Source organism: Cannabis sativa, chromosome 1 (assembly GCF_029168945.1).
Source record: "Cannabis sativa cultivar Pink pepper isolate KNU-18-1 chromosome 1, ASM2916894v1, whole genome shotgun sequence".
Lineage (NCBI taxonomy): Eukaryota > Viridiplantae > Streptophyta > Magnoliopsida > Rosales > Cannabaceae > Cannabis > Cannabis sativa.
This window is the reverse complement of record NC_083601.1, coordinates 65928615-65953579: the sequence shown is the minus strand read 5'-3', so window position 1 is coordinate 65953579 and position 24965 is coordinate 65928615.

Sequence of the window (24965 nt, the reverse complement as noted above, 5' to 3'; positions counted from 1 at the left end):
TGGTCTCCTCAAAGCGATCAGCAGCTTCGAGATCCTTTGTCAGCACGGAGATCTTCTTCTTGGCAGAACACAGCTTCTTGTTGGTTTCGCCCAACTCCAGCCGAACAGCTCCAGTTTCTGGCCTGGCCTCCTCAGCTTCCTTTTTGGCCAAGTCTGCCTCCGCCCTCAAGGTGTCGGAAAGAGCCGCACTCTTGCAAGTAACAGATTTAGCCCGGGAGTAAGTGTAAGCCAACTTCAAACCGGCCTGCACAAAGGAAACAAGTCAGCATATGGAGCTAAGTGTGGAAAGTTAAAGGGAAATATCAAAAAAGACTTACCCTGATGAGCTCCTTCAGGGCTCCGCCCACCAACACATCCAGAGATGAGTCACTATCAGCACCAACCAGTTGCTCACTGACCTCAGGAACCAGTCGGTTCATATAGTGGGCCAACATCTCCTTCCCCTTTTTGGCCTCTGGCAGCACGGGCAAAGGTGGAGTTGGTACCTGCACCCGCTCAGGAACACTCCTGACCAGTTCAGACCCAGACGTTGGTGGTTTAGACTCCTTGGACTTGGAAAATTAGGGGTAGAAGGGTTTGCAGCAGTCAGCACCTCGGAAAGGTCAATGACCTCTCCAAAAGGTCTCTTCTCCGAGGACCCCTCACCGCCCTTAGACTTCTTGGCCGAAGGAGAGGCGCTAGAGCTTCCGTCCATTCTCTTCCTTAGAGCATCGAGCATCTGCCGAGACATGTCTGCATAGAACAAAAAAGTGTGGTTAGAAAACAACCATCAGAAAACACAAGGCGTGAAAGTCAAGAAGCTAAAAAAAAGAAGTAAAATACAAGGTGACCGCCAGCATAGAAATTCAGAAGTCCATCATCACCTGACATCGATTTTATTTCAGACATGACAGCCTTCCCTTTTCCAGCAAAGGGGTGAGATGGCCGAACAGGTGAAATGGGCTCCCTTATGCGAATTGCATGTTCAACAGGCCTGGGCGTGGCCGGGAGTTTCTTCTTCCTCTTCAATGGGGTCACCTGCTCAGCCTCAGCCTCAGCCTCAGCCTCAGGATCCAAAGGCTCATGAGCGTGCTGCGTGGCCCTGGCACTGTTGGGTTTTATGCCCTAAATAAAACTCATTTCAATATAATCAGATTTACTTATTAATATAGATCAGAAATAACATTTAATGTTGCATGGTTCACATGATTTATTTCATGATTATATGTACATAATGTATAAATTCATCTGAAACCCTTTTCACATACTTGATCCTGTTTATTGTGCCGTCAACACATTGGAAAGTAAACATGACTATGTGAATAAAGTTTCCTAGATTTATCAGACACAGGGTTTTACTGATATGATAATCTACAACAAGAGTTTACTTGTATTTGGAGAAATACTATGTTCTTTCCAGAACATTAGTTAAAGTAAAGCTCAGGTTGGATGCATGGAGTATGCATCGGAAGGGACCGATATTGAACTTTGACTTAGATTTATTAAACTTACCGTAATATCTATTCAAGTCAATATCGCCTAGTTGATCCTAGATCAAATGTTCTTAATCCTGTTATGATTAGGCTCAATCTTGAAAGGCTATTCGTGTTCTTTGATTTGTTAGTTAAGCCTACTTTTAGGTCAGGGTGATACGTACATTTTGGGAACACGGTAGTGCAATTGAGTGGGAGCGCTAGCATAAACATGGAATCTATAGCTTCTATCTGGCGAATAGTAAGCAAAGGATGATCTCCTTCGAGCTTGACCAAACGAACATAAATGGTGGAGTACTCATTTCACATAAGCTGAAATATCATTTATACGGGGTCAAGTGTTTTAAGGAATAAATACATTGTAGGGCGTAACGGTAATTTAATCCCTTTACAGTGTAGATCATTCATATAGAGGATCATTGATCACATTAGGATTATAACAATGGATAACTAATGATGTGTCTATATGGTGGAACATATAGAGCATTCTATATACTGAGAGTGCAATTCTAAGTTCTATGCGTGGATTCAACGAAGAATTAATAAGTTAGTGAATTTTAGTGCTAAATTCTTGATCTACTTATTGGAAGCTCGGTTATATAGACCCATGGTCCCCCCACTAGTTGAGATAATATTGCTTGTAAGACTCATGTAATTGATTTTGATTAATCAATTACAATTCTCAAATTAGACTATGTCTATTTGTGAAATTTTCACTAAGTAAGGGCGAAATTTTCACTAAGTATGGTTCAATTAATAAATATGATAAATGACAATATTATTTAATAATTATTTATAGTTATTAAATAGTTAGAATTGACATTTAAATGGTTGAATTAGGAAATTGGCATTTTTGAGAAAATCAGATACAAAAGGTGTTAAAACTGCGAAATTGCAAAAAGTGAGGCCCAAATCCACTTGTATAGGGCCAGCCACTTTTGTAGGAAATTTAAACTGATTTTTTCATTATTTTAATGCCATATAATTCAAACCTAACCCTAGTGGAATGCTATAAATAGATAGTGAAGGCTTCAGAAAAATAACACTTTTCTTCAGATTTTCTGAATCAGAAAAAAACTGAGCCTTCTCTCTCCCTATCTTTAGCTGACCACTCTCTCTCTTCTTCTTCAATATATTTCGAAATCCTTAGTGATTAGAGTAGTGCCCACACACATCAAGCAATACCTCAATCATAGTGAGGAAGATCGTGAAGAAAGATCATCAGCAAAGGAGTTTCAGCATCAAAGATTCAGAGAAACAGATCCAGGTTCAGATATTGATAATGCTCTGCTACAGAAAGGAATCAAGGGCTAGATATCTGAACGGAAGGAGTCATATTATTCCGCTGCACCCAATGTAAGGTTTCTTAAACTTTATATGTGTTTAATTCATCGTTTTAGAAAGTTCTTATTTAGGATGTTAATAAACATACTTGTGAGTAGATCTAAGATCCTAGTAAAATAATTTCCAACAACTGGCCTCAGAGCCATGGTAATTGATTTACTTGCAAGAAATTTGGACTTTAAAACGATTGTTTGTATGTTCTTTGGATGGTATCATGTTGTATTGAGTGTTATTTGATGATTGATTGATGTTTGTGAAATTTTCGTGAAAAATAATTACGATTTTATCTCTGGAATTATTTTTATTGGATAGTATGGAAAAAATTAAGCAAGTTAGCCTTTTACAGAACTTAATTTGGATTTTATTTGAATTAGTTATGATTTTTTGAAGATTTGAAAAAATCGGGGCTGTGCTGATTTTTTCCTGCGATCGCAAATCTGTCCGTACAGTTTCGAATTTTTTTGTTTTCTTCGATTTTTCATGCTTTTTCATAGAATTAACTTCCAATTTTTTATATAGTTTTGTATTTATACTATTACTATTCCTAATTCAATTCTAATTATCATTTTGAATTAATTTAATATTTTTTAAATTTAATTCAAGATATTAGTGTAATTTGAATTTGAATAGAATTAGTATCTATCTTCTTGCTTAAAAATCTATCTTATTTTTAAATTTGATTATATCTTTTTTTTAAAAATTTAAGGTCAGATTTTATAAGATATTTATAAAATCTTTTAAGATATTTTTTAAAATATCTTATCTTTTAAGATATTTTTAATTATATCTTATCTTTTAAGATTTTTTTTTAAATCTTTTTAGATATTTTGACCTTATTTAAATTTAAAATAAGATATTTATAATCATGTAATTTTAAATAGATGTAAGATATTTTGCTAACTTTTAAATTTTGTTATTTTATTTATTTAAATTAAATTTAAAATCTGAAAAGATATTTCATTTATCTTTTCTAATTTTTATTTAATTTTTATTTTTAAAATAACATTTAATTTTTAAAAGTAGTTAGCAAATTTTTGAAATGATATTTAGGTTGGTTGAAACCTAATTTTTCAAAATTGTAGGTTTAATTTAAATTTTTTTTTTTTAAATTTCGAATTTTCAAATTTTTTTTTTTAAATTTTCGAAAAATTATTTTTAATTAATTAATTATTTCGAAATTAAATATTTAATTTAAAATTAAATAAATCCTACATCCAACTATCCAACTAACCTTGTTGCAGGAGTATGTGTTTTAGCTTATGTGTAAGTTTTCAAAACCTATTATTACTTGATTGCAAATAGACATGGTTACTTTTTGCCAAATCTAATGATCTGATGGCTCCCTTGGTCAAGATAATAATTTGTAACAGGTATATTTACAATCTTCTTTCATCTGTGTATGACCTAGCAACATGATAGGACCCATCCAAAGTGTGCCTGTGTGAGCCTATGTGTTTAATTTTATTATAGATGCATATAGGTTGTTGTTGCTAAATAAAATGTCATAGTTTTTGATAGATTTTATTTAGGCCCATTTAGTTTTTGGGCTTAGTCAATTAATAACAGTTGTTCATTTTAAGGTTACATTCCTCTCTTTTGGGCCTTGTATGAGAGTTGGGAGCCATAGAAGTGGGTACGACATACTGAACCCAGCACCCCCTCACACAAACCACCCCAATTGTGAAGGCCCATTTGCCTGATTTGAACAACTGTACTAGATTTATTACACTAGTTTAACCTAATAAAATTGATTAGCAACATAATTAATTTCATTTATTTTGAAATTAATTTAAGAAAATTATAGTTTAAAGAATTTTTTATTCTAAGCTAAACTATATGTATTTTCTTGTATTTAATTAAATATAGAATTATAACCATCTAGATTCTTTCTGGAACTTAATTTAAATTTTTCATTAAATATTCTTATTTAAGTTGATATTTAGTTATCTACAACTAACCAACTTAGATCTGAATATCTTTCGAATTTTAAATTTCAAAATTAAGTTGAGGAATTTTAGGCATTGGTTATTAAGATTCTTTAGATATTTTTTAAGTTAATATCTTTTCGAATATTAACTTAAAATGGAATATTTTCAAATTAAGTGGTTACAACTTAATTTTTTATATTTAATTAAATTTAAATTTGAAAAATATTTAAGTTCTAGATTTTTTTTTTCTAATACAACTTAAATTAGATTTTTTTTTTCAAATTTTGTGGAAAAGATACTTAGTCAAATAAGATATTTTCTAGATAGTTATTTCTAGACTACTTATTATTTCTAATATTAAATACGAAAATATTATATATTGTGAAATTAATTATTTATATAATTAATTTTGGTACAATTTATTATAAGTATATTTTTTCCTAGTATTAAACTAGAGACTAATAATTAAGCCTTCTCTACACTTAATTATTTATTTCTTGAATTTAATACATTTAATTAATTTGAAAAATTAAATATCTAAGTTGATTTTCATCATGATACTTAAATATTTCTTTTTCATGACATTTAATTAAATAGAAAATTATTTTTAGTTGAAATTTATTTTTTCAACTAAATTTAAATAATTTTCAAAATATATTTTTTCTTTATTTTATTAATCAATTTTCGAAATTGCATTTCTTAAATGCTAGAATTTCGATTTTTATCTTGAAAAATAGATTAAGTTGTAAATTAATTATTTATTTTAATTAATTCTTGGATCAACTTAAATCAATGATTTTTTCATTTATTGATTAATTTAAAATAAATTGAATTAAAGTATATTATTAGAAATTTAATTAATTAGTCAAAGGAAAATCTAGATAGATGATATTTTTGCTTGAAGTATTTTTCTAGTGTATTTAATTAAATAGAAAATTAATATTTAAGTTGATTTTCATCATCATACTTAAATATTTGATATTTTTCTTATAGATTTAATTAAATAGGAAAATTATATTTTTTGTTGTAAATTAATTTTATTAATTAATTTTGGGCCAACATTAAATTAGAATAATTTTTCCAGGATTAATTTTTTATTTTAACATGCATTTTCGAAAATTGTATTCTTAAATACTTTAATTTTTCGAAATGCAATATATATTTCTAGAAAATTAAATTTGAGTTGTAAATTAATTTTGTAACAACTTAAATTGAATATTTTTCTAAATATTTATTGGAAATTATTACTAAGATGGAAATAATTCATGTTATTTTTTATATCCATCTAAGTAAAATTTATAAATATTAAATTAAAATTTATATTTAGAATTTTTCATTCTAAACTGGAAATTTTAAATAAATATATATTTAAAATAAATAAATTAAATAAAGAGAATAAAAGAAAATACAACTCACTTTAAATAATGAGCTTGATTATTATTAAGATATTCGATCTCCATTGTTGGTCTTACAAAAGTTAAATGTTTTCAATATAACCTCGAGACGCTAGACTTCGTCCTCCTATGGATGGTTATTCGTTGAGCGCATTTAACACCGTAAGATTTCATTTGATAAGTGTTTTGTAAGTTTTCGTCCCTATTAGACTCTCCCCTACAGTGACTACTTAGAGATAAACTTATGAAACATGAAACAATGGTAGAGGCTCATGAAATGAGAATAACCTTGACTCTCGCCTGCCGGGATAACGTTGGATTCTTATTTTGATCGAATAAAAGGTTGCTAGAATGGTTTCTATTTTAGATGAGCTGACAACTCTATTCAATAAATGATGCTTTGACTCTCGCCTCTTAGGGACCTTTGTATCAGTTTGTTGGAAACCTTGGAAATTATTTAGGATTGTATGTTTTAGTATTTTCACTAGTCATTCCTACTTGCTATATGTTTATAATTTCTGAATTGTGTATGAATTTATATTGAACCATGTTATTTTCTGTTATTAAGTTGTAGTTTAATTTCGAATCTTCATTGTTGGTCTAACATGTTTGTTTTTCTAATGAGATAAATCCCTAATGGATTTTCACCATTAGACATACATAATAGTGTAAGATCTCGAAAGATAAGTATTGTATATGCGACATCTAACTGTTCATCAATTGATGACACCTTAGACTAGTATTTTTACAATATGAAACAAGAAGATTACATAAATAAGATTACTTTGTCTTTCGCTAATCGAAGCATCGTTGGATTCTTATTTTAAACGAAATTATCCTATTCCTCTTAGCTTATTCATTTCGAATTAGCTTCAAAACATATCATTGGATGAATGGTCTATAAATCATTTCATGTCATTCTATATTTTCTCTTAAGAAATTAAATGACGCATATGATTATAATCCCGAAATTCTATTCCCAATTGATATAAATCCTCAATCTTAGAAATCTCCTACTTGTATGGGCAAATCTGACTTAGAGTTTAAATAGTAGTGGTGGTCCAAGAAAGAATTACTCATTATATTTGGTTGAATTTAAGTCTTTGACTTTAATTTTAGAATCCAAACTGAAATTTTCTTATATTTCTAATTCCAGAATACAATACAGTTACACTTTCTCAAGTGTTTAATATCCATCTTCTATTAATGGATTAAACTGTATGGAATATGAGTTAGGTATTCTGTGACCAGGATCCACTTGCAGTATTCTAAGAACTCTTTGATGTAACTAAACCTATGTCATCAAAAGACACTACCACATTTTTTTTCTAATCTATGGCATTTGTATCTTGTTCATAGTGGATTTGACAAGATCAATCTCTGCAAAGAGTTAATATGCCTATATCCACTGAAAGTAGTTCATCTCATTCGCAGATGGATGTACATTCAGGGGTGGATATGAGTTTTTCGTTGTATTCTTAAAACGATCACTCTAGATTATACCTTATGCAAAGAAATTTGAAATGTTTGAAAAATTTTATTAATTTCTAGCAATGGTTAAAACCATTAAGGTAAGTGGTTAAAGATCTTGCGAACTGATAGGGGTGGAGAAATAGTTAGTTGATATGCAGTTCAAAGATCATTAAATTGATTTTTGAATTATATCCAAACTTACCTCCCCAGAAATTTCGAGTTGCATATTAATGATTAGTTACTAGTCGTTGCCTAAATCCTTCTATGGTAATACAATTTCAGAATGATGTAATGGTTGTATACTTAATGTAAATCATTACTAGATTCATGGATGACCTAATCAAAATCTTAAGAAAAGCTAGAACTGTTAACCATGGTTTGTTAGCTTTTCTAAGTGATTAGGGGTGGACCATCCCATTGTCAATAGATAAGAAAGTATTTGTTCAAACAAATACTACTTTTCTAAGATAATGACTAAGTCTGAAAACAAGTAGCAAATAATGGAGATATTTTTCTTGATTCCAAAAGTGTTCTATCATCTTATATAACATATGATGATCCCACTACCTCTGTTGTCTTGTCACAACCGAAGAGATCAATACCATTTAGTTTTCTTCGACATAATTCACGGTACCTTGTCGTAGTGGGAGAGTTTCTAGGAACTCACCTTCTTATGACTTGGGAGACACTAGTGATTAAAATCCATTGTGAGTTTAAAGAAGTAATGGATTGTCAAGATAAGAAACTAAGAAGAAAGCCAATAGAACTATGGTTTAATCCATTCACATGGAATAACCTAAAGTTTTCTATTACAAGGACATAAAAGGAAATTTTTGTTCATAAGTCCATTCAATGGACTTAACAAAACTTCCTGTTCCTAGTATTATAGGTTTGAGTTTATCTAAACCTATGGCTTGTGGTATACCTGGTAATTACTTACTCTAATGCAAGCAACTTACTTTAGTAAGATGCTGAAGCATTTTCTTTCTAATGGCAATCTATAGAAGCTTCACAACTTCTTAGGTATAGATTTTATTTATCTAAGGAAAAGTCTTAACTATTCCAGAAAAGATAAAGCCATGAAAGAATTTCTTACATCAACAGTGAGAGGTCTTAGATATGCTTTTGTATGCCTTAGACCAGACACCTGCTGTTGAGTGGGAGTAATGAGTAGGTATCAGATTAATCCAGGAGAAGAACATTGGAAGACAATCAAGTAAATCTTATGATTAAGAAGAGGAACTATATGTTAGTCTTTAAGGGTGTGTTTAAAACTCTTAGACTACACCATATCAGATTTCGAAATTTGCCTTTGTGCTAGTAAATCTTTCTGATAAGATGGTGGTTACTCTGGGGGTGGAATAGTGATTTTGGAGAAGTGTAAAAACCTATCTGAAGTCTCTAGGTCTACCAGAGAGGGACTGAATGTTAAGGTTGCAGGAAAGGTACTTATTCAGTCTAAGGAAAGTTCTATACATCTTTGGCACCATTCCAAATTGCCTTAAACTACTAGTGTTAATTTCCTGATTAACCAAAAGTAGTTGCCAAAGGTATAGAATCCAGTATCCCAAGAGAGTAGACATATAGAGAGGAATTTCACATTATCAATGATTTTGTGATTAAAGGAAGAGTAATGGTGGAGAAAAGGTTGTGGTTAATTCAACCTTTCAGATCCTATTACGAGGAGTTTACTACTACTACACTTGATTTGTATATCAAGGTGTTGAGATTATTTGAAACACACTTTTTGTTTTATATTAGTGCAAGTGGGAGTTTGTTGGGTTTTATGCCCTAAATAAAACTCATTTCAATATAATCAGATTTACTTATTAATATAGATCAGAAATAACATTTAATGTTGCATGGTTCACATGATTTATTTCATGATTATATGTACATAATGTATAAATTCATCTGAAACCCTTTTCACATACTTGATCCTGTTTATTGTGCCGTCAACACATTGGAAAGTAAACATGACTATGTGAATAAAGTTCCCTAGATTTATCAGACACAGGGTTTTACTGATATGATAATCTACAACAAGAGTTTACTTGTATTTGGAGAAATACTATGTTCTTTCCAGAACATTGGTTAAAGTAAAGCTCAGGTTGGATGCATGGAGTATGCATCGGAAGGGACCGATATTGAACTTTGACTTAGATTTATTAAACTTACCGTAATATCTATTCAAGTCAATATCGCCTAGTTGATCCTAGATCAAATGTTCTTAATCCTGTTATGATTAGGCTCAATCTTGAAAGGCTATTCGTGTTCTTTGATTTGTTAGTTAAGCCTACTTTTAGGTCAGGGTGATACGTACATTTTGGGAACACGGTAGTGCAATTGAGTGGGAGAGCTAGCATAAACATGGAATCTATAGCTTCTATCTGTAAGCAAAGGGTGATCTCCTTCGAGCTTGACCAAACGAACATAAATGGTGGAGTACTCATTTCACATAAGCTGAAATATCATTTATACGGGGTCAAGTGTTTTAAGGAATAAATACATTGTAGGGCGTAACGGTAATTTAATCCCTTTACAGTGTAGATCATTCATATAGAGGATCATTGATCACATTAGGATTATAACAATGGATAACTAATGATGTGTCTATATGGTGGAACATATAGAGCATTCTATATACTGAGAGTGCAATTCTAAGTTCTATGCGTGGATTCAACGAAGAATTAATAAGTTAGTGAATTTTAGTGCTAAATTCTTGATCTACTTATTGGAAGCTCGGTTATATAGACCCATGGTCCCCCCACTAGTTGAGATAATATTGCTTGTAAGACTCATGTAATTGATTTTGATTAATCAATGACAATTCTCAAATTAGACTATGTCCATTTGTGAAATTTTCACTAAGTAAGGGCGAAATTGTAAAGAAAGAGTTTATAGGGGCATATTTGTTAATTATGATACTTTGTATGGTTCAATTAATAAATATGATAAATGACAATATTATTTAATAATTATTTATAGTTATTAAATAGTTAGAATTGACATTTAAATGGTTGAATTAGGAAATTGGCATTTTTGAGAAAATCAGATACAAAAGGTGTTAAAACTGCGAAATTGCAAAAAGTGAGGCCCAAATCCACTTGTATAGGGCCAGCCACTTTTGTAGGAAATTTAAACTGATTTTTTCATTATTTTAATGCCATATAATTCATACCTAACCCTAGTGGAATGCTATAAATAGATAGTAAAGGCTTCAGAAAAATAACACTTTTCTTCAGACTTTCTGAATCAGAAAAAAACTGAGCCTTCTCTCTCCCTATCTTTAGCTGACCACTCTCTCTCTTCTTCTTCAATATATTTCGAAATCCTTAGTGATTAGAGTAGTGCCCACACACATCAAGCAATACCTCAATCATAGTGAGGAAGATCGTGAAGAAAGATCATCAGCAAAGGAGTTTCAGCATCAAAGATTCAGAGAAACAGATCCAGGTTCAGATATTGATAATGCTCTGCTACAGAAAGGAATCAAGGGCTAGATATCTGAACGGAAGGAGTCATATTATTTCGCTGCACCAATGTAAGGTTTCTTAAACTTTATATGTGTTTAATTTATCGTTTTAGAAAGTTCTTATTTAGGATGTTAATAAACATACTTGTGAGTAGATCTAAGATCCTGGTAAAATAATTTCCAACAGGCACCTCCCTTCAACTTAGCCTCTCGCTTCAGTTCAATCAACTCATTCTCCGGATGAGTTCGTTCAGGCCGTCCAGCACCGGACTTCCTCTTCTTCCCCGCCACAGACTTAGGAGAAAAGTCCTCAGGGTAAAGCCCATACTTCACCAGATTATCGTCGGAGGTCAACTGGATGATATTCCTGTCTTCCTCCAGCAACCGGGCAAGTTTTTGAGCTCTATCCCTAAGACCAAGGGTGAGGGGAGGACGGTGATATGTTGGAATCTGCTGAAACCGAGTCCGGGTGATACTCGGATCCTTTACCATGAAGTAATCATCAACAAAATGCCCTATTTTGCTGATGGCCTTGTCATCCGTGCGGCTCAACCGCTTGAGGCCTGGCTAAGAGAAGTAGAAGTACCCCGAACTGCCTTGCTTTGGGGTAGACTTCAGGTCGAAGAACCAGGCAACCTCGTGCGGGGAAGGAGCATCCCATCCTTGGGAAGCGGGACGAAGAGAGCAGACAAATACTTAATGCCATTTGGAGTAATTTGGGTCGGGTAGAGGCCAAAGAAGTCTGCCACATCCCTGAAGTACTTGTGCAAGGGTATCAGCGCCCCTTGCTGGCCGTGAGCCTTTCCCTTTTCAAGATTTGTGGCACGATTGTTGTGGGCGGGAATGTAGCAGTCCAGCTCGCCCAAGTACCCGTCCTGGTCGAGAGTTCGGAGGCGTGCCTCCGAATCTTGGACGAAGGACTTACCCACCTGGCGCCCAAGGCACCCTGCCTCCTATGAGGAACCGCCTCAGCAAGCTCCTCACTGACGTAGTCCACGCCCTCAACCAGGACATCTCCGTCAGCATCGACTGGTTGCCCAACCTTGTTGTACTCCCCAAAGTTAGGGGGTTCAACCTCTTCCTCTCCCTTCGCCTCAAAAGGACTGCCCGGATGCACCTCGTCCAGCTCCTTAACTTCCTGGACCTCACGGTCCTCCTCCATCGGGACGGCCGAATCCTGTTCGGTGTTGGGCAGAGTGGCAAGCCGAGCCACTTGAGGATCACAAGCGTCAGCCAGACGTGTGGTTTTCTTTGTACGAGCCATCATCCTATGGTTGGGTTCAAGGTCAGAAGAGTTTCCTTCACTAGAAAGGGGACTAGCACGAAGACGAGGATGAACCTCGTGCAGAAGTTGAAGCAAATCCTAGTCGATCTGATGCCCGAGTTCCCAAGACTCACCTGGGTTCATCTACAAAAGACAACACACAAGATGAGCGTTGGACGGAGTATCAAACGAAAAATAAGAAAATATGCCGACCAGGAGTACTCAAAAGATTAAAGAACGACTATGTTTAAAGGAAAGTCAAAACTCAAGAAGTCAGAAAGTTTTCTTGAGTTAGGGCAAAAAAGTTCATGAAGCTTAGAATAAGCAAGATGGAAGACAGACACAATGCGCTAAATAAAACTCATTTCAATATAATCAGATTTACTTATTAATATAGATCAGAAATAACATTTAATGTTGCATGGTTCACATGATTTATTTCATGATTATATGTACATAATGTATAAATTCATCTGAAACCCTTTTCACATACTTGATCCTGTTTATTGTGTCGTCAACACATTGGAAAGTAAACATGACTATGTGAATAAAGTTTCCTAGATTTATCAGACATAGGGTTTTACTGATATGATAATCTACAACAAGAGTTTACTTGTATTTGGAGAAATACTATGTTCTTTCCAGAACATTGGTTAAAGTAAAGCTCAGGTTGGATGCATGGAGTATGCATCGGAAGGGACCGATATTGAACTTTGACTTAGATTTATTAAACTTACCGTAATATCTATTCAAGTCAATATCGCCTAGTTGATCCTAGATCAAATGATCTTAATCCTGATATGATTAGACTCAATCTTGAAAGGCTATTCGTGTTCTTTGATTTGTTAGTTAAGCCTACTTTTAGGTCAGGGTGATACGTACATTTTGGGAACACGATAGTGCAATTGAGTGGGAGCGCTATCATAAACATGGAATCTATAGCTTCTATCTGGCGAATAGTAAGCAAAGGATGATCTCCTTCGAGCTTGACCAAACGAACATAAATGGTGGAGTACTCATTTCACATAAGATAAAATATCATTTATACGGGGTCAAGTGTTTTAAGGATAAAATACATTGTAGGGTGTAACGGTAATTTAATCCCTTTACAGTGTAGATCATTCATATAGAGGATCATTGATCAAATTAGGATTATAACAATGGATAACTAATGATGTGTCTATATGGTGGAACATATAGAGCATTCTATATACTGAGAGTGCAATTCTAAGTTCTATGCGTGGATTCAACGAAGAATTAATAAGTTAGTGAATTTTAGTGCTAAATTCTTGATCTACTTATTGGAAGCTCGGTTATATAGACCCATGGTCCCCGCACTAGTTGAGATAATATTGCTTGTAAGACTCATATAATTGGTTTTGATTAATCAATTATAATTCTCAAATTAGACTATGTCTATTTGTGAATTTTTCACTAAGTAAGGGCGAAATTGTAAAGAAAGAGTTTTAGGGGCATATTTGTTAATTATGATACTTTGTATGGTTCAATTAATAAATATGATAAATGACAATATTATTTAATAATTATTTATAGTTATTAAATAGTTAGAATTGGCATTTAAATGGTTGATTTAGAAAGTTGGCGTTTTTGAGAAAATCAGATGCAGAAAAGATAAAACTGCAAAATTACAAAAAGTGAGGCCCAAATCCACTTTTATAGGGCCGGCCACTTTTGTAGGAAATTTAAACTGATATTTTCATTATTTTAATGCCAAATAATTCAAACCTAACCCTAGTGGAATGCTATAAATAGATAGTGAAGGCTTCAGGAAAATTACATTTTTTTTCTGACACTTTCTAAATTAGAAAAAACTGAGCCTTCTCTCTCCCTATCTTTGGCCGAACCCACTCTCTCTCTCTCTTCCTCTTTGAGATTTCGAATTTCTTAGTGTATGAGTAGTGCCCACACACAGCAAGTGATACCTCAATCATAGTGAGGAAGATCGTGAAGAAAGACTTTCAGCAAGAAGGAGGTTTCAGCATCAAAGATTCAGAGAAAGAGATCCAGGTTCAGATATTGATAATGCTCTGCGACAGAAAGGAATCAATGGCTAGATATCTGAACGGAAGGAGTCATATTATTCCGCTGCACCCAATGTAAGGTTTCCTAAACTTTATATGTGTTTATTTTATCGTTTTAGAAAGTTCATATTTACGGTGTTAATCAACATACGTGTGAGTAGATCTAAGATCCTGGTAAAATAAATTCCAACAACTTGCCTCAGAGCCATGGTTATTGATTTACTTGCAAGAAATTTGGACTTTAAAACGATTGTTTGTTTATTTTTGGATAGTATCATGTTGTATTGAGTGTTATTTGATGATTGATTGGTGTTTGTGAATTATCGTTAAAAATAATTGAATATCTGTTTCTGGAATTATTTTTATTGGATAGTATGGAAAAAATTAAGCAAGTTACTTTTTTACAGAACTCAATTTCGATTTAATTTGAATTAGTTATGATTTTTTGAAGATTCGAAAAAATCGGAGTTGTGCTGAAATTTTCCTGCGATCGCGAAAACTGTCCGTACAGCTCACAATTTTTTCGTTTTTCTTCGTTTTTTCATGCTTTTTCATGGAATTAACTTCCGATTTTTTGTGTAATTCTGTATTAATACTATTACTATTCCTAATTCAATTCTAATTATCATTTTGAATTAATTCAATTTTTTTAAATTTAATTCAAGATATTAGTGTAATTTGAATTTGAAAATAGTTAGTATCTATCTTTTTTGCTTAATAATCTATCTTATTTTTAAATTTGATTATATCTTATCTTATTTTTAAATTTAAGGTCAGATTTAAAATATTTTAAATTAAATCTTTTTTAAATAATTTGACCTTATTTAAATTTAAAATAAGATAACTATAATCATGTAATTTTAAAAAAATGTAAGATATTTTGCTAACTTTTAAATTTTGTTATTTTATTTATTTAAATTACATTTAAAATCTGAAAAAGATATTCATTTATCTTTTCTAATTTTTTATTTAATTTTTATTTATAAAATAACATTTAAATTTTAAAAGTAGTTAGCAAATTTTGAAATGATATTTAGGTTGGTTGAAACCTAATTTTTCAAAATTGTAGATTTAATTTTAAATTTAAATTTTAATTTAATTTCAAAATTTTTATTTCAAAATTTTTTTAAAATTTTCGAAATTTTTTTTAATTAATTATTTAATTTTGAAATTAATTATTTAATTTAAAATTAAATAAATCCTACATCCAATTATCCAGCTAACCTTGTTGCAGGAGTATGTGTTTTAGCTTGTGTGTAAGTTTTCAAAACCTATTATTACTTGATTGCAAATAGCCATGGTTACTTTTTGCCAGATCTAATGATCTGATGGCTCCCTTGGTCAAGTTAATAATTTGTAACAGGTATATTTACAATCTTCTTTCATCTGTGTATGACCTAGCAACATGATAGGACCCATCCAAAGTGTGCCTGTGTGAGCCTATGTGTTTAATTTTATTATAGATGCATATAGGTTGTTGTTGCTAAAATAAATTATCATAGTTCTTGATAGATTTTATTTAGGCCCATTTAGTTCTTGGGCCTATTCAATTAATAACAGTTGTTCATTTTAAGGTTAAATTCCTCTCTTTTGGGCCTTGTGTGAGAGTTGGGAGCCATAGTAGTGGGTACGACATACTGAACCCAGCACCCCCTCACATGAACCACCCCAATTGTGAAGGCTCATTTGCCTGATTTGAACAACTGTACTAGGTTAATTAAACAAGTTTAACCTAATAAAATTAATTAGCAACATAATTAATTTCATTTATTTTGAAATTAATTTAAGAAAATTATAGTTTAAAGAATTCTTTATTCTAAGCTAAACTATATGTATTTTCTTGTATTTAATTAAATATAGAATTATAACCATCTAGATTTTTTCTGGAGCTTAATTTAAATTTTTCATTAAATATTCCTATTTAAGTTGATATTTAGTTATCTACAACTAACCAACTTAAATCTGAATATCTTTTGAATTTCAAATTTCAAAATTAAGTTGAGGAATTTTAGGCATTGGTTATTAAGATTCTTTAGATATTTTTTAAGTTAATATCTTTTCGAATATTAACTTAAAATGGAATATTTTAGGTATTTTTTAGGCTAATATCTTTTCGAATATTAACTTAAAATGGAATATTTTTGAATTAAGTGGTTACAACTTAATTTTTAATATTTAATTAAATTTAAATTTGAAAATATTTAAGTTCTAGATTTTTTCTAATACAACTTAAATTAGATATTTTTTCAAATTTTGTGGAAAAGATACTTAGTCAAATAAGATATTTTCTAGATAGTTATTTCTATTAAATAGGAAAATACTATACATTGTGAAATTAATTATTTTAAATAATTAATTTTGGTACAATTTATTTTTTCCTAGTATTAAACTAGAGATTAATAATTAAGAATTCTCTACACTTAATTATTTATTTCTTGAATTTAATACATTTAATTAATTTGAAAATTAAATATCTAAGTTGATTTTCATCATGATACTTAAATATTTCTTTTTCATGACACTTAATTAAATAGAAAATTATTTTTAGTTGAAATTTATTTTTTCAACTAAATTTAAATAATTTTCAAAATATATTTTTTCTTTATTTTATTAATCAAATTTCGAAATTGCATTTCTTAAATGCTGGAATTTCGAATTTTACTTGAAAAATAGATTAAGTTGTATATTAATTATTTTAATTAATTTTTGGACCAACTTAAATCAATGATTTTTTCATTTATTGATTAATTTAAAATAAATTGAATTAAAGTATATTATTAGAAATTGAATTATATAGTCAAAGGAAAATCTAGATAGATGATATTTTTTGCTTGAAGTATTTTTCTAGTGTATTTAATTAAATAGAAAATTAATATTTAAGTTGATTTTCATCATCATACTTAAATATTTGAAATTTTTCTTATATATTTAATTAAATAGGAAAATTATATTTTTTGTTGTAAATTAATTTTATTAATTAATTTTGGGCCAACATTAAATTAGAATAATTTTTCTAGGATTAATTTTTAATTTTAACTTGCATTTTCAAAAATTGTGTCCTTGAATACTTTAATTTTTCGAAATGCAATATATATTTATAGAAAATTAAATTTGAGTTGTAAATTAATTTAAATTAATTTTGTAACAACTTAAATTGAATATTTTTCTAAATATTTATTGGAAATTATTACTAAGATGGAAATAATTCATGTTATTTTCATATCCCCCTAAGTAAAATTTATATTTAGAATTTTTTCATTCTAAATTGGAAATTTTAATAAATATATATTTAAAATAAATAGATTAAATAAAGAGAATCAAAGAAAATACAACTCTCTTTAAATAATGAGCTTTATTATTAAGATATTCGATCTCCATTGTGGGTTTTACACCGCGTTTGTTTTAGTGAGTAATCCTCCCTAATGGAGGAACGTTCATTAGAAATTTCGCACTGTTTAACCTCGCATGATAAGTAGTTTGTAAGTGTTTTGTATGGTATGGATCACCCTAATGGTGGCGACCATACTTGACTTGCAAATTATGAAACAATGGTGGAAGCTCATAAGATAGAATTGCCTTGACTCTCGCCTAAACGGGACAACGCTAAATTCCAATCTTGATCGAATAAAAGGTTGCTAGAATGTTTAACATTTTAGACGAGCTGACAACTCTATTCAATGAATGGTAGCTTTGACTCTCGCCTAAACGGGACACTGATATCAGTTTGTTGAAAACCTTGGAAATTATTTAGGATTGTATGTTTTAGTATTTTCACTTGTCATTCCTACTTGCTATATGCTTATAATTTCTGAATTGTGTATGAATTTATATTGAACCATGTTATTTTCTGTTATTAAGTTGTAGTTTAATTTCGAATCTTCATTGTTGGTCTAACTTGGCTTGTTTATCTAATGAGATAAATCCCTAGTGGATTTTCACCATTAGACATACATAATAGTGTTAGATCTCGAAAGATAAATATTGTATATGCGACATCTAGCTGTTCATCAATTGATGACACCTTAGACTAGTATTTTTACGATATGAAACAAGAAGATTGTATAAATAAGATTACTTTGACATTCGCTAATCGAAGCATCGTTGGATTCTTATTTATAAACGAAATTATCCTAATTCCTCTTAGCTTATTCATTTCAAATTAGCTTCAAAACATATCATTGGATGAATGGTCTATAAATCATTTCATGTCATTCTATATTTTCTCTTAAGAAATTAAATGACGCATATGATTATAATCCCGAAATTCTATTCCCAATTGATATAAATCCTCAATCTTAGAAATCTCCTGCTTGTATGGGCAAATCAGACTTAGAGTTAAATTATTAGTGGTGGTCCAAGATAGAATTACTCATTATATTTGGTATAAATTTAAGTCTTTGACTTTAATTTTAGATTCCAAATAGAAATTTTCTTATATTTCTAATTCCAGAATACAATACAGTTACACTTTCTCAAGTGTTTAATATCCATCTTCTATTAATGGATTAAAACTGTATGGAATATGAGTTAGGTATTCTGTGACCAGGATCCACTTGCAGTATTCTAAGAACTCTTTGATGTAACTAAACCTATGTCATCAAAAGACACTACCATTTTTTTAATCTATGGCATTTGTATCTTGTTCATAGTGGATTTGACAAGATCAATCTCTGCAAAGAGTTAATATGCCTATATCCAGTGAAAGTAAGTTCATCTCATTCGCAGATGGATACACATTCAGGGGTGGATATGAGTTTTTCGTTGTATTCTTAAAATAATAACTCTAGATTATACCTTAAGCAAAGAAATTTGAAATGTTTAAAATTTCATTAATTTCTAGCAATGGTTAAAACCATTAAGGTAAATGGTTAAAGATCTTGTGAACTGATAGGGGTGGAGAAATAGTTAGTAGATATGCAGTTCAAAGATCATTAAATTGATTTTTGAATTATATCCACACTTACCTCCCCAGAAATTTCGAGTTGCATATTGATGATTAGTTACTAGTCGTTGCCTAATTCCTTCTATGGTAATACAATTTCAGAATGATGTAATGGTTGTATACTTAATGTAAATCATTACTAGATTCATGGATGACCTAATCGAATTCTTAAGAAAAGCTAGAACTGTTAACCATGGTTTGTTAGCTATTCTAAGTGATTAGGGGTGGACTATCCCATAGTCAATAGATAAGAAAGTGTTTGTTCAAACAAATACTACTTTTCTAAGATAATGACTAAGTCTGAAAACAAGTAGCAAATAAAGGAGATATTTTTCTTGATTCCAAAAGTGTCCTATCATCTTATATGACATATGATGATCCCACTGCCTCTGTTGTCTTGTCACAACCAAAGAGGTTATACCATTTAGTTTTCTTCGACATAATTCACGGTACCTTGTCGTAGTGGGAGAGTTTCTAGGAACTCACCTTCTTATGACTTGGGAGATACTAGTGATTAAAATCCATTGTGAGTTTAAACAAGTAATGGATTGTCAAGATAAGAAACTAAGAAGAAAGCCAATAGAACTATGGTTTAATCCATTCACATGGAGTAACCTTAAGTTTTTTATTACAAGGACATAAAAAGAAATTTACGTTTATAAGTCTATTCAATGGACTTAACAAAACTTCCTGTTCCTAGTATTATAGGTTTGAGTTTATCTAAACCTATGGCTTGTGGTATACCTAGTAATTACTTACTCTAATGTAAGCAACTTACTTTAGTAAGATGCTGAAGCATTTTCTTTCTAATGGCAATCTGTAGAAGCTTCACAACTTCTTAGGCATAGATTTTATTTATCTAAGGAAAAGTCTTAACTATTCCAGAAAAGATAAAGCCATGTAAGAATTTCTTATATCAACAGTGAGAGGTCTTAGATATGCTTTTGTATGCCTTAGACCAGACACCTGCTGTTGAGTGGGAGTAATGAGTAGGTATCAGATTAATTCAGGAGAAGAACATTGGAAGACAATCAAGTAAATCCTAAGATTAAGAAGAGGAACTATATGTTAGTCGATAAGAGTGTGTTTAAAACTCTTAGATTACACCACATCAGATTTCAAAATTTGCCTTTGTGCTAGAAAATCTTTCTGATAAGATAGTGGTTACTCTGGGGGTGGAATAATGATTTTGGAGAAGTGTAAAAACCTATCTGAAGTCTCTAGGTCTACCAGAAAGGGACTGAGTGTTAAAGCTGCAGGAAAGGTACTTATTCAGTCTAAGGAAAGTTCTATACATCTTTGGCACCATTCCAAATTTCCTTAAACTACTAGTGTTAAATTCCTGATTAACCAAAAGTAGTTGCCAGAGGTATAGAATCCAGTATCCCAAGAGAGTAGACATATAGAGAGCAATTTCACATTATCAATGATTTTGTGATTAAAGGAAGAGTATTAGTGGAGAAAAGGTTGTGGTTAATTCAATCTTTCAGATCCTATTACGAGGAGTTTACTACTACTACACTTGATTTGCATATCGAGGTGTTGAGATTATTTGAAACACACTTTTTGTTTTATATTAGTGCAAGTGGGAGTTTGTTGGGTTTTATGCCCTAAATAAAACTCATTTCAATATAATCAGATTTACTTATTAATATAGATCAAAAATAACATTTAATGTTGCATGGTTCACATGATTTATTTCATGATTATATGTACGTAATGTATAAATTCATCTGAAACCCTTTTCACATACTTGATCCTGTTTATTGTGCCGTCAACACATTAGAAAGTAAACATGACTATGTGAATAAAGTTTCCTAGATTTATCAGACATAGGGTTTTACTGATATGATAATCTACAACAAGAGTTTACTTGTATTTGGAGAAATACTATGTTCTTTCCAGAACATTGGTTAAAGTAAAGCTCAGGTTGGATGCATGGAGTATGCATCGGAAGGGACCGATATTGAACTTTGACTTAGATTTATTAAACTTACCGTAATATCTATTCAAGTCAATATCGCCTAGTTGATCCTAGATCAAATGATCTTAATCCTGATATGATTAGGCTCAATCTTGAAAGGCTATTCGTGTTCTTTGATTTGTTAGTTAAGCCTACTTTTAGGTCAGGGTGATACGTACATTTTCGGAACACGATAGTGCAATTGAGTGGGAGCGCTATCATAAACATGGAATCTATAGCTTCTATCTGGCGAATAGTAAGCAAAGGATGATCTCCTTCGAGCTTGACCAAACGAACATAAATGGTGGAGTACTCATTTCACATAAGATGAAATATCATTTATACGGGGTCAAGTGTTTTAAGGATAAAATACATTGTAGGGTGCATAGGCGGACCCACATTGTAGCGAGGGGGGGCAGTCGCCCCCCCTGAAAAAAAAAAATCGAGAAAAAAATGTATATGTATTTTAATTAGTTACAACATATATTTGTATTAAAAGATGATATTTATAGACATAATAGTAACCTTGGTGTAATGGTTAAGGTAGTTGGTAAATAGGTTAGAGGGTAAAGGTTCAAACCCCACTAACTACACTTTATATTTTCTTTTTAAATTTATTTACGCCCCCCCTCACTTTAATTTCTGAGTCCGCCACTGGTAGGGTGTAACGGTAATTTAATCCCTTTACAGTGTAGATCATTCATATAGAGGATCATTGATCAAATTAGGATTATAACAATGGATAACTAATGATGTGTCTATATGGTGGAACATATAGAGCATTCTATATACTGAGAGTGCAATTCTAAGTTCTATGCGTGGATTCAACGAAGAATTAATAAGTTAGTGAATTTTAGTGCTAAATTCTTGATCTACTTATTTGAAGCTCGGTTATATAGACCCATGGTCCCCGCACTAGTTGAGATAATATTGCTTGTAAGACTCATATAATTGGTTTTGATTAATCAAGTATAATTCTCAAATTAGACTATGTCTATTTGTGAATTTTTCACTAAGTAAGGGCGAAATTGTAAAGAAAGAGTTTTAGGGGCATATTTGTTAATTATGATACTTTGTATGGTTCAATTAATAAATATGATAAATGACAATATTATTTAATAATTATTTATAGTTATTAAATAGTTAGAATTGGCATTTAAATGGTTGAATTAGAAAGTTGGCATTTTTGAGAAAATCAGATGCAGAAAAGATAAAACTGCAAAATTGCAAAAAGTGAGGCCCAAATCCACTTGTATAGGGCCGGCCACTTTTGTAGGAAATTTAAACTGATATTTTCATTATTTTAATGCCAAATAATTCAAACCTAACCCTAGTGGAATGCTATAAATAGATAGTGAAGGCTTCAGGAAAATTACATTTTTTTTCTGACACTTTCTGATCAGAAAAAACTGAGCCTTCTCTCTCCCTATCTTTGGCCGAACCCACTCTCTCTCTCTTCCTCTTTGAGATTTCAAAATTCTTAGTGTATGAGTAGTTCCCACACACAGCAAGTGATACCTCAATCATAGTGAGGAAGATCGTGAAGAAAGACTTTCAGCAAGAAGGAGGTTTCAGCATCAAAGATTCAGAGAAAGAGATCCAGGTTCAAATATTGATAATGCTCTGCTACAGAAAGGAATCGAGGGCTAGATATCTGAACGGAAGGAGTCATATTATTCCGCTGCACCCAATGTAAGGTTTCCTAAACTTTATATGTGTTTATTTCATCGTTTTAGAAAGTTCATATTTAGGGTGTTAATCAACATACTTGTGAGTAGATCTAAGATCCTTGTAAAATAAATTCCAACAGCAGGTCTATGGGAAAAGTTTTTTATAATGTCATTGCCATTGACAACTGTTGCATTGCCTTGAGAATGATTGCCCCATAATCGAGGAGAGGCTGATCGAGCACGTCTGTCCATAAATAGAGCCTTTGGACTTGCTTCCCTTGTACCAGACTCGCCACTTTGTTTGTCTGCTGCCACCAAAGTATTCTTTTTCACCAATTTTAATTTCTCACCTAAGTTGGACCCTGGATGTTCCCGAGCAACTCTGATAGCCTTCTTTGTAGTCTTAACAACAAACTTAGGACGTAAAACATTCTGACTCCCGATGCTGGTCATTGGTTGCTTTCCTTTATCCTTAAAATCCACTGGTTTCATGGTGTTCCCCTGGCTTCTTGGTCTTTGACCAATGGATTCTTCGCGAAAATAGTCCAACTAATTTTTGGTGTTGAAACAGTTGTATACCACCGTTTCAGCCTTCATCCACGGGCCAAAAGCAAGAACTGCCTTTCCCTCCGGCGGATAGACATACGCCGTCACCCTGAAGCAGCTTTTCTTATCATGACCTAGGTGTCCACAGTTGTAACACAGTTTAGGTAGTTTGAAGTACCGGAATTGTATCCATTCCTGTATGCCTCTTCGAATATCAAGATAGAAGTCTGAAGACAGTTGGTGAGTCGTCGAAATCTCAACCTGAAACTTGAAGAAACCCCTTCGGATAATCAACTTTCGATCCACTGTATCACATCCAACATAGATCCCTGTTGGAAATTATTTTACCAGGATCTAGATTTAGTAACAAGTATGTTGGATTAACAACCTAATATAAATTCTAAAACAATGAAAATAAACACATATAAAGTTAGAAAACCTTACAGTGGGTGCAGCAGAATATTATGACTCCTTCCGTTCAGATCTCTAGCCCTTGATTCCTTTCTGTAGCAGAGCATCACCAAGATCTGAACCTGGATCTTCTTTTCTCCTTCTTTGATGCAGACTTTCCATAGTCTTACATACTATGATTGAGGTACCACTTGATGTGTGTGGGCACTACTCATCTCACAAGGATTTCGAAATTTTCTCTCTTTTTCTCTCTTGAATTTCGTGACTTATGATGCATACAAGAGAAGAGAACAAGGTTGCTTTATATAGGGAAAAGGGAGAGCACAACTTTCCAAATAAAACAGTTTCCTTAAATACTGTGTAATCAATTAACTACCTTATTTAGTGTGATCCACCACTTTCCTATTTTTGCTAGGCTTTGATTAGCAATTACATGGCAATTAAAATTGAAAATAATAATTGGGAAAATCAAACCATGTGGCCGGCCATAGGGTGAAATGGGCCTCACTTGGATTTTGTAGTTTCCTCAATTTTATTTCTATTTCTCCAAAAATGTCATTTTTCCAATTCCAATCATTTAAATGCCAAAACTAATTATTTAATAACTAAAATAGATTATTAAATAATATTGTCATTTAAAATAATTATTAATTAGACATGCAAAGTCTCTCAATTAATAATTAAACCTAGAAACCCTTTTCCTTACAATTTCATCCTTAAACTGTGAGAATTCATAAAGTAGACATAGTCTAACTTTTAGAATTATAATTGATTAATTAAAATCAATTAACTGAGTCTTACAAGCAGTATGGTCTCAACTAGTATGGGGACCATGGGTCTATATAACCGAGCTTCCAATAAGTCGAACCGAATTTACCAAGTAGATTCCCTAACTTATTAATTCCTCATTGAATCCACACTTAGAACTTGGAATTGCACTCTCAGTCATATAGAACGCTCTATATGTTCCATGATATAGACACGTCATTAGTTATCCATTATTATAACCCTAATGTGATCAATGATCCTCTATATAGATGA